General features: G+C 45.8%; 1 protein-coding gene across 1 annotated transcript in view; it reads left to right on the forward strand.

Annotated features, from left to right (window-relative positions):
* Nucleotides 1–10,000, forward strand: part of si:ch73-60h1.1 (calcium/calmodulin-dependent protein kinase type IV) — a 74,214-nt gene that overhangs the window by 23,567 nt on the left and 40,647 nt on the right. The window lies entirely within an intron of this gene.

The following is a 10,000-nucleotide window of genomic DNA, read 5'->3' on the forward strand; positions in this document are numbered from 1 at the left end:
ATGATGAGGTCAAGTGGGCGTTGGGAGGATTATGATGAGGTCAAGGGGGCGTTGGGAGGCTTGCAATGAGGTCAAGGGGGCGTTGAGGGGCTTATGATGAGGACAATGAAGACGTTGGCAGGCTTATGATGAGGTCAAGTGGACGTTTGGAGGGGCTTATGATGAGGTCAAGTGGGTGTTTGGGAGGATTACGATGAGGTCAAGGGAGCGTTGGGAGGCTTGCAAAGAGGTCAAGGGGGCGTTGAGGGGCTTATGATGAGGTCAAGGGGGCGTTGTGAGGCTTATGATGAGGTCAAGGGGGCGGTTGTTCAAAAAAGGTTGAGAACCGCTGCTGTAGAGGGTTGGAAGAGGAAAGAGGAGGGAAATGCGGATCAATTACAACTCCTTGAATGCAAACCAAACAGTCCGTCCTGTCCACGACCCCCCTTGAAGGGGTCATGACCCCCAGTTTGGGAACCACTGCAATAGAGGTTGGAAAGAGAAGGGGAGGGGTTAGGACCGAGTCACCAGGGCCCCATGTACTGTATATAGGGGGCCCACACAGTGTCTGATTTACTGTATGTAGCTATATGACTGAGGGGGTCCATTAAGCTGATTGTACATAGGGCCCACAATTTGTGGCTACGCCCCTGGGTTGGGGGTGGGGGTGGTGGATGGGGGGGTGGGGGTTGTTGAGGTTCGGGAGTGCGCACTGCAGCTGGGATCAATACAACCCCTTGTTCACATTTCAACTACTCGATTATGTATGAGGATCAATTTCTCTCTGCTGAGCTGAGCAAAGAGGAGAGAATGATGAGAGAGAATGATGGAGTCTGAGCCCTCAGTGCAGATCAACTGGAATATCTACTCCAGGGGTGGGGGGTCGGGGAACTGGGTAACACTTTACTTAAAGCCAACATTATAAGCGCATTTATAACAAAGGGTCGGGGAACTGTTTTCATTTGAAGTCCTTCGCATGAAGTCCTCCAAGGGCTGTACTCCTCCTCATACCCCTAATTTGAACACACTGTGCAACTTTACGTAATCAAGAGGGAGCCGAATGTGTATGTTGAAACAGGGGTCTTTGTAGCCTCGCGAGCCATAGGATTGGGTCCATAAAATGGTCAGGGATGGTCAGGGGGTGGTCAGGACCAGGCTAGGGTCACCAGGCTAGGGTCTTTGTACCTTGTGAAATGAGAAAATGAGTGTAATGTGTGTGTGTTGAAATGTTACATGAAAAGAGTAGGAGCTAAATGTCTGTTGAAACAGGGGTCTTTATACGTGACTACAGTACAGGTATATGAAGTGGTGAGAGTTAAATTTAACCCTTGTAAAGTGTTCAGTTTTTTGCTTGAGAAAAATACTATCAGTTATTATTCTTCCACACCGAGATTCACTGCCTTTGGCTCATTTTCTGTGAGGAACATGAATCTCTTTTCTTTGCTAATTATTTCTCTGCTGCATAAGCCTAGGTCAAAATGAACAACACCTTCTATGTAACATAAACACGAACATCTTGCCAGGGTTAGTGTGATGTGTGCTTTTTGAAATGTTACATTAAGTGAGAGCTGCTGCTTAATATATGTGTGTTGAAACGGGGGACTTTGTAAGTTATATGAAGAGATGAGGGAGCTGAATGTGTGTGTGTGAAACAGGATCTTAAAGGGACACTGTGCAGGAAATGGTCAAAAAAGCTACTGCAACTATGCTGCTCATTGAAACTGGGCTGCCTATTGCCAAATTTGATATTTACACGAAGGTTTACTAAGCAATAAACAAATATTTTCTAGTATGGTCCAAGTAGAGTCATTTTTGCAGCTAAAAATGGCTATTTTTGGAAATTCAAAATGGCGGACCATGGAGAAGATCCCCCTTATCATGTATGAAAAGTGAAATTTTTCCAGATATATTGAAAACTTAGAATTTGGTGCTGGTGGTAAGTATTCATGAAAAAGGTAACATTAGTTAATGGGAAGCATGAATTCTGGAAATAAACAACTAAAAATCTCACACAGTGTCCCTTTAACACGTTAAGCAATGAAGAGAGAGCTACTGCTCAATGTGTGTTGGGCCTTTGTACTTTACATGAAGTGAAAAGTGGAGCTGAATGTGTGCGTGTTGAAACGTTACGTGAAGTGCGCACTGGATCTGAATGTGTGTTGAACACATTCTTTGCACGTTACACGAAGTGAGAGCTGCTGGTGAATGTGTGTTGAAACAGGGGTCTTAGTAGGCTACGTTATGTGAAGATATGAGGGAGCTGAATGTGTGTGTTGAAACAGGGGTCTTTACATGAAAATATCAGGGAACTGAAAGCTTGTGTGTTGAAGTGAAGTGAGAGTGAAAGTGAGAGCTGCTGTACGTTACATGAAGAGAGAGCTGATGGTGAATGTGTGTGTGTTGAAACAGGGGTCTTTGTACAATACATGAAGTGAGATCTGCTGCTTAATGTGTGTGTGTTGAGAGAGGGGTCTTAGTACGTTATATGAAGTGAGATGTGTGTGTGTGTGTGTGCGTGTGCGTGTGTGTGTGTGTGTGTGTGTGTGTGTGTGTGTGTGTGTGTGTGTGTGTGTGTGTGTGTGTGTGTGTGTGTGTGTGTGCTGAGCAACCGTATCTCTTTCATTTCGTGAAGTATTCACGAAAAAAATAACTTTAATATAGTGGTGCATTCACGAAATTGCCCGTTTTTCGTGGTTGGGCAACGAAACGCTGCCTAGCGACCCACGAGTTTGACGCCCTTTCGGTACCGTCACATGGTAATCAAACATTTCAAACAAGCAATTTAGGGTTAGGGTTAGGTTTAGGGTTAAGGTTAGGTATTTTTTTTATTTTTTTTTTGCTTTACAAGTCATCTTTCTTGAATGGCCATAAGGCCTTTTAGGCACTGGCAGCAAGGGTTTACAATGGATGGCACTATTGTCACGCCTGGATTGAATGGGTTAAGGTTAGGGTTAGGGTTAGATTTAGGGTTAAGGTTAGGGTTAAAGTGGAAATGAAGCAGTGACCTAATATAGGGGTCTATAACACCAGTAAGATAAGCCAGCAAATATATATATTTTTGAAGTCTGAAATTTAAGCCGTTAATAAAAAAATAAAGCACAAACACGTAACGTTTCTGTTAACGTTTCCAGCCAACAGCGGGTGACGTCACGCGAATGGTAGTGTCCTATTCCTAATGCTGTTATGATAGTAGTGAATTAAACATTTGGGACTTGCGTGGCTGATTATGAGCTTATTTGCTTAACCCAAATGAAGCAAGAATACGTGTTTGGGTGGGACAGAACAAATATGAGGCATGAAGGCAGACAAGACATCCCATCACATGAACCACAGGTAAACAAGCAGCTTTTTTTTGCTAAGGTGACAAGTCGCTAACAAATTTTGGTATGAGCCAACATGATCACTATTCATAATCGTGCGATGTCGTGCAATGTTGCAGTTCCCTACCTTCATCTTCCGATGATTTCGCCAACATTTTCCAAGCACCTGAATCAGGCTACTTTGACATCTCCGTGCCCACGTTTATCGGTGTTATCCAGTCAACAATAATCCAAGGCAACAACGCTATTCCAGCCAGTTTGAGGATGCATCCGCGACTTCAATAACATAATAGTTTACTACAATAGAAGCAGCTACTTTAAGCATGCCATAACTTAATGTAGGCCATGATAGTTTAACATGCCATTTCCCGTGGCATCAACTTCAAATCCCCAAAGCTCCTCCGAGAGCGAGACGAGAGAGGGGATGGGATAGCCACACACACAGGCTGCGTCCCTTCCCTTCACAAAGCTTTCCAAACTTCTGCCAATTTTGCAAGTTATTTTCTATTACTGAATTGAACCACATAGCCAACTTAAAGACATGGGCTTTCAGATTAGCGTCCAACAATGCAGGAAAAAGACGTTATTGGTGACGGTCTGTCACTACAAACCTATGAGATCGAGCAGCCCCAGTCCTGACTCCTGTCCTATGGTGGATGCAATGGGTGGATGGCTGCAGCTATCCCACCATGCTCGTAGCAAAGGCTTTTTGACACAAAGTGATAATGACACTTGGCATTTCTCTTTCATCTGATAGTAGGTATATAACATAGAAAACCCAGGGACAATGTAAAATGAACCCCTCGTCCTTCTTCAATTTTACTGCCACGATTAGAGTCAGTTAGCGCTGTAGTTAGCACACGCTAACGTTAAGTGAATGGAAGGCTACATTAGCCACCAAGTTCTACCATTCGCGTTACGTAGGCGGCGAAAATGGCTGCGCCCTTGTGGCGAAACTCGGTAACAACATGTCATTTTTCAGCAAAACTACTTAAAAGTGCAGTTCAACGAACATCCATTCGTTTATGAAAATAAATAGGTTTAGGTTTAGGTTTAGGGTTAGGGTTAGGGTTAGGTTTAGGTTTAGTGTCGTATGACATAAGGCGTAAGTACCGAAAGGGCGTCGAATTAGTGGGTCCCGAGTGTATCAGCAGTGTTCTGTCAGCACCCCCTCCCCGCCCCTGCAGACGCTTGGATAACCATAGCAGCAGTGGGGCAATTTAAATGAATAGGCAGCGTTTCGTTGCCCAACCACGAAAAACGGGCAATAACGTGAATGCACCACAAAAATTAAAGTTATTTTTTTCGTGAATACTTCACGAAATGACCGCACTCTCATAGGCCCCTATTTTCAGAAATGTAAAAAAAACATTTTTTGTTGTTTTCTTTTTGTTACATATCTGAAAATAGGGGCCCACCGGAAAATGCCCGCTATGCCAGATGGGCAGTCCTGCCCTGCTTGACAGGGAAGACACTAAACACTACACGGACTGACTGAATTCCCCTGGTGCCTAACATGTCCCGTCCCTATATTAACTCTCCAGCTCTCCTCCTCTCTTCACACTTCTCTTTCCTCCTCTCCTCTCCTCCTCTCTTCACACTTCTCTTTCCTCCTCTCCTCTCCTCTCCTCTCCTCTCCTCTCCTCTCCTCTCCTCTCCTCTCCTCTCTCCTCCTCTCCTCTCCTCCTCTCCTCTCCTCTCCTCTCCTCTCCTCTCCTCTCCTCTCCTCCTCTCTTGAGGCATTAGCTGAGCCATTACATCACCTGTACAATAGGAGTCTGCAGGAAGGAAAGGTCCCCACCATGTGGAAAACACCATGCCTGATACCCGTCCCAAAGAAAGCACACCCCAAGGAACTCAACGATTACAGACCGGTTGCCCTCACCTCACATCTAATGAAAACATTCGAACGGGTGCTGCTGCGCTACCACCTCAAGCCCCAGGTACGACACGCACTGGATCCTCTGCAGTTTGCCTACCAAGAGAACGTGGGAGTGGAGGATGCTATCCTGTATCTCCTCCACAGGATACATTCTCACTTGGACAAGGGTGGCTGTGCTGTGAGAATCATGTTTTTTGATTTCTCCAGCGCTTTCAACACTATTCAACCACTGCTGCTGAGAGATAAACTGGTGCAGATGGGAGTGGAGCCTGGCCTGGTGACCTGGATCACTGACTACCTCACAGAGCGACCCCAGTTTGTAAGGATGGGTGACATCACATCTGAGACAGTGGTGAGCAGCACAGGAGCGCCACAAGGAACGGTGCTTTCCCCCGTACTGTTCACTCTGTATACGACAGACTTCAGCTACAACTCTGCGACATGCCACATGCAGAAGTTCTCAGACGACACTGCAATTGTGGGGTGTATCAGAGATGGTCAGGAGGAGGAGTACAGGGGACTGGTTGACGACTTTGTGGGATGGTGTCAAAACAATCAGCTGCACCTGAACACCACCAAAACCAAGGAAATGGTAGTTGATTTCAGGCGCTCCATCCCACCCTTGGTGCCTGTCTCTATTGGGGGAGAGAAAGTGGAGACTGTCAGCACTTACAAGTACTTAGGGGTGCACCTAGATAATAAACTGGACTGGTCCACAAACTCAGATGCACTCTACAGGAAAGGCCAAAGCAGGCTCTATTTCCTCAGAAGGCTGAGGTCCTTCAATGTCTGCAGCCGACTTCTGCTTATGTTCTACCAGTCTGTCATGGCCAGCGTGCTCTTCTTTGCTGCGACGTGCTGGGGAGGAAGCATCAGGAAGAGAGATGCTGGACGCCTTGACAGACTGGTGAGGAAGGCGGGATCAGTGGTGGGCATGGAACTGGAGACACTCACCTCAATAACCGAGAGCAGAACACTGAGCAGACTAGACTCTATTATGGACAATCAGCATCACCCCCTTAACGCCACCTTCACTAACCAACTGAGTCTGTTCAGCCACAGACTCCGTGCTTTCACCTGCAGGACTGACAGACTAAGGAAGTCCTTTGTTCCATGGGCAATTCAGCTGTTTAACAACACACAGAAGGACACTAAGAAGAACATCATCATAGGGGACTGGACTGCCTGAGATGCCAGAGCTGGCCCAGCCCGGGAAACCTCTTGGTGTGTGTGTGTGTGGTGTGTGTGTGTGTGTGTGTGTGTGTGTGTGTGTGTGTGTGTGTGTGTGTGTGTGTGTGTGTGTGTGTGTGTGTGTGTGTGTGTGTGTGTGTGTGTGTGTGTGCTGTCCAATAACTGCACTAAGGAACTTTTGACCCTTGACCACTGGACATACTTGTTTTTCCTGCTTACCACAAGCAAAGACTGTGATCTGTCGGAGCTGGCCCAGTTACTGGGGAACCTCTTTGTGTGTGTGTGTGTGTGTCTGTGTGTGTGTGTGTGTGTGTGTGTGTGTGTGTGTGTGTGTGTGTGTGTGTGTGTGTGTGTGTGTGTGTGTGTGTGTGTGTGTGTGTGTGTGTGTGTGTGTGTGTGTGTAAGTAAGTAAGTATGCCTTTAATAATCCCGCCATGGGGAAATTCATTTGTTGCAGCAGTAACATACAGATTGTGCAGAGACAGTAGACAGTGTACATACAACAACACAGGATAAATACTTGCAAAGATGTTAGGGGAAAATATAAATGTCTCTGTTAAAAACCACAACAAGTACATTAGTAAGAATGAAAGTGCATTGTAAAAAGTGCATTAGCAGCTTCATAAAATGGAGGAGAGGGTGCTAGGACAATAATAAATAAGTAAGTTAAAAAGTTAAAAAGATAAAAAGACCATCACTACCATCCCTACCACCACCACCACCATCAACATCATCATCATCAACATCATCATCATCACCATCACCATCAACATCATCATCATCATGTCAAGTCAAGTCAAGTCAAGTAGGTTTTATTGTCAATTTCTTTACATGCACTGGTCATACAAAGAATTTGAAATTACATTTCTTGCATCATCATCATCCCCAAGGCTACCGCAGGGACTTAGTGTTATTATATAGTCTGACTGCAGAGGGAAGAAAGGCCCTGCGGTACCTCTCTGTTCTGCAGTTTGGGTGGAGGAGTCTACTGCTCAGTGGGCTCAGCAGGGCTGCCACTGTTCCATGCAGGGGGTGGATGGTGTTAGCCAGGATTGCTGACAATTTCGTCGTCATCCTCCTGTCCCCCACCACTTCCACAGTGTCAAGGCTACAGCCCAGGACAGAGCCAGCCTTCCTCACCAGTTTGTTGAGTTTCTTTGCCTCAGCTGCTGTGATGCTGCTGCCCCAGCACACCACCCCAAAGAACACAACAGAGGAGACCACAGAGTCGTAGAAGGTCCTCAGTAGGTTTTGTTGAACCCCAAAGGACCTCAGTCTCCGCAACAGGTGGAGTCTACTCTGGCCTTTCTTGTAGAGAGCCTGGGTGTTGTCAGTCCAGTCTAATTTTTTATTGAGGTGAACTCCAAGGTATTTGTACGTGTCCACAATGTCTATGTCAATACCCTGGATGTTTACTGGTAAGAGAGGGGATTGTGTTTTGCGCCGGCGGAAGTCCACAACTAGTTCTTTTGTTTTCCCAGCATTTATCTGGAGGTAATTCAGTTGACACCATGCCACAAAGTTCTTGTTTACGTCCCTGTATTCCCTCTCATCCCCATTATTAATTAGACCCACGATTGCTGAGTCGTCTGAAAATTTTTGTAGGTGACAGTGTGGTGTGTAGTGTGTGAAATCTGCAGTGTAAATGGTGAATAAAAGTGTGTGTGTGGTGTGTGTGTGTGCTTGCCTAAAACACTTACCTGTACTTTACTGTGACATTGTAAGAATGTTCAACCCCTATCATACTCTGTACACTGCCTACTTCTACATACTATACTATATCATAGATGTATCCATCAACACTTGTTGTCTACCTTAACTGACAGAGTATGTTTTTTTCTGCTTTGGTCTATCCCAACTCACAGAATGTCTTTTTGCACAATTACCTTTTCTACATTTATCTCTATTATTTTTTTTTTTCCCCACCCTGATGACTATTCCTGTGTTTATTTTTGTCTTGAAATGTCCATGTGGGCTTTTGTGTATTTGTGTATTTATGTAAGCTACTGGATACCTGAATTTCCCCCTGGGGATCAATAAAGTTACTCTACTCTACTACTACTACTCTTCACTTCACACTTCTTTTTCTTCACTCTCTCCTCAGCCTGTCATCAGTCATCTGCTCATCTCTCTCTCTCTCTCTCATTCCTACTCCTGTCTGTTCATTCTACCCTCCCCTCTCTCTCTCTCTCTCTCTCTCTCTCTCTCTCTCTCTCTCTCTCTCTCTCTCTCTCTCTCTCTCTCTCTCTCTCTCTCTCTCTCTCTCTCTCTCTCATTCCTACTCCTGTCTGTTCATTCTACCCTCCCCTCTCTCTCTCTCTCTCTCTCTCTCTCTCTCTCTCTCTCTCTCTCTCTCTCTCTCTCATATCCCTACTCCTGTCTGTTCACGGTACCCTCCTCTCCTCACGCATGTCTTCCTCTGCACCTCCATCTCTTCTCTCCACTCCTCTCATCTCCTCTTCTCTCCACTCCTCTTCTCTCCACTCCTCTTATCTTCTCTCTTCTCCTCACTTGTCTTCTCACCCTCTTCTTATATTCCCATACTACCTCCTCCTCTGTCCAAATCTCCTCCTCCTCCTGCTCATCACTTACGTAACACCTCCCTCTCTCCTTATTCGCCATCAGCTCTCCTCTTCTCCCTCCTCTCCTCCTCACACCTCCCCCTCTCCTTATTCTCCATCAGCTCTTCTCCCTCCCCCCCCTCCTCTCCTCCTCACACCTCCCCCTCTCCTTATTCTCCATCCCCTCTCCTCCTCTCCTCCTACCTCCCCCTCTCCTTATTCTCAACTGCATCTTCTCCTCCTGTCCTCTCCTCCTCACACCTCCCCCTCTCCTTGTTCTCCACCAGTTCTCCTCTTCTCCTCCTCTCCTCTCCTCCTCACACCTCCCCCTCTCCTTATTCTCAATATCCTCTTCTCCTCCTCTCCTCTCCTCCTCACACCTCCCCCTCTCCTTATTCGCCATCAGCTCTCCTCTTCTCTCCTCACACCTCCCCTCTCCTTATTCTCAACTGCCTCTTCTCCTCTCCTCTCCTCTCCTCCTGCCTCTCTCTTACTGCTTCATCTCCTCTTTTCCCTCCCTCCTCCTCCTCTCACCCCATCCTCTCTTCCTCTCCTCTTCCACCATCTTTCTCTGCTCTTTCACCATCTCCTGCCTGCTCCTATCATCTCCATTCAGTGTTGCCAGATGTACGATAATTATCATTATCACATTTGTACCATAATTTTGTCCATTTTACCCTCTGTATGATCAAAAAAACATGATGTACGATAATTTCGGAGTTGTCATTCAGTTCATTTAGATGCCTTGAAACAGCAATTTGAGTCTTCTGCGATAATTTCCTCCCCAAAAGCCCCTAAAAACGATGATTCTGAGGTTTTGGTACGATAATTCAGCTTTTTCCATCTGGCAACACTGTCTCCATTCCTCCAAATAGCTGCTGTGAACTAGCCAGGCCGTGCCCTCCTGTAAAAAAGGATATCAGTGCAAAGTCATGATAACTTATATAATTAAGTTATTCTCCTATACACTGCAATGGCAACAACGTGGTTTAACTTGAAATTTCAAGTTTACCAGCTGCCTCAGAATTCCAAGTTAATTTAACTCTTTATTGTAAGTTCAATTGCAA

This window comes from Engraulis encrasicolus, chromosome 6, assembly GCF_034702125.1.
Source record: "Engraulis encrasicolus isolate BLACKSEA-1 chromosome 6, IST_EnEncr_1.0, whole genome shotgun sequence".
Classification (NCBI taxonomy): Eukaryota; Metazoa; Chordata; class Actinopteri; order Clupeiformes; family Engraulidae; genus Engraulis; species Engraulis encrasicolus.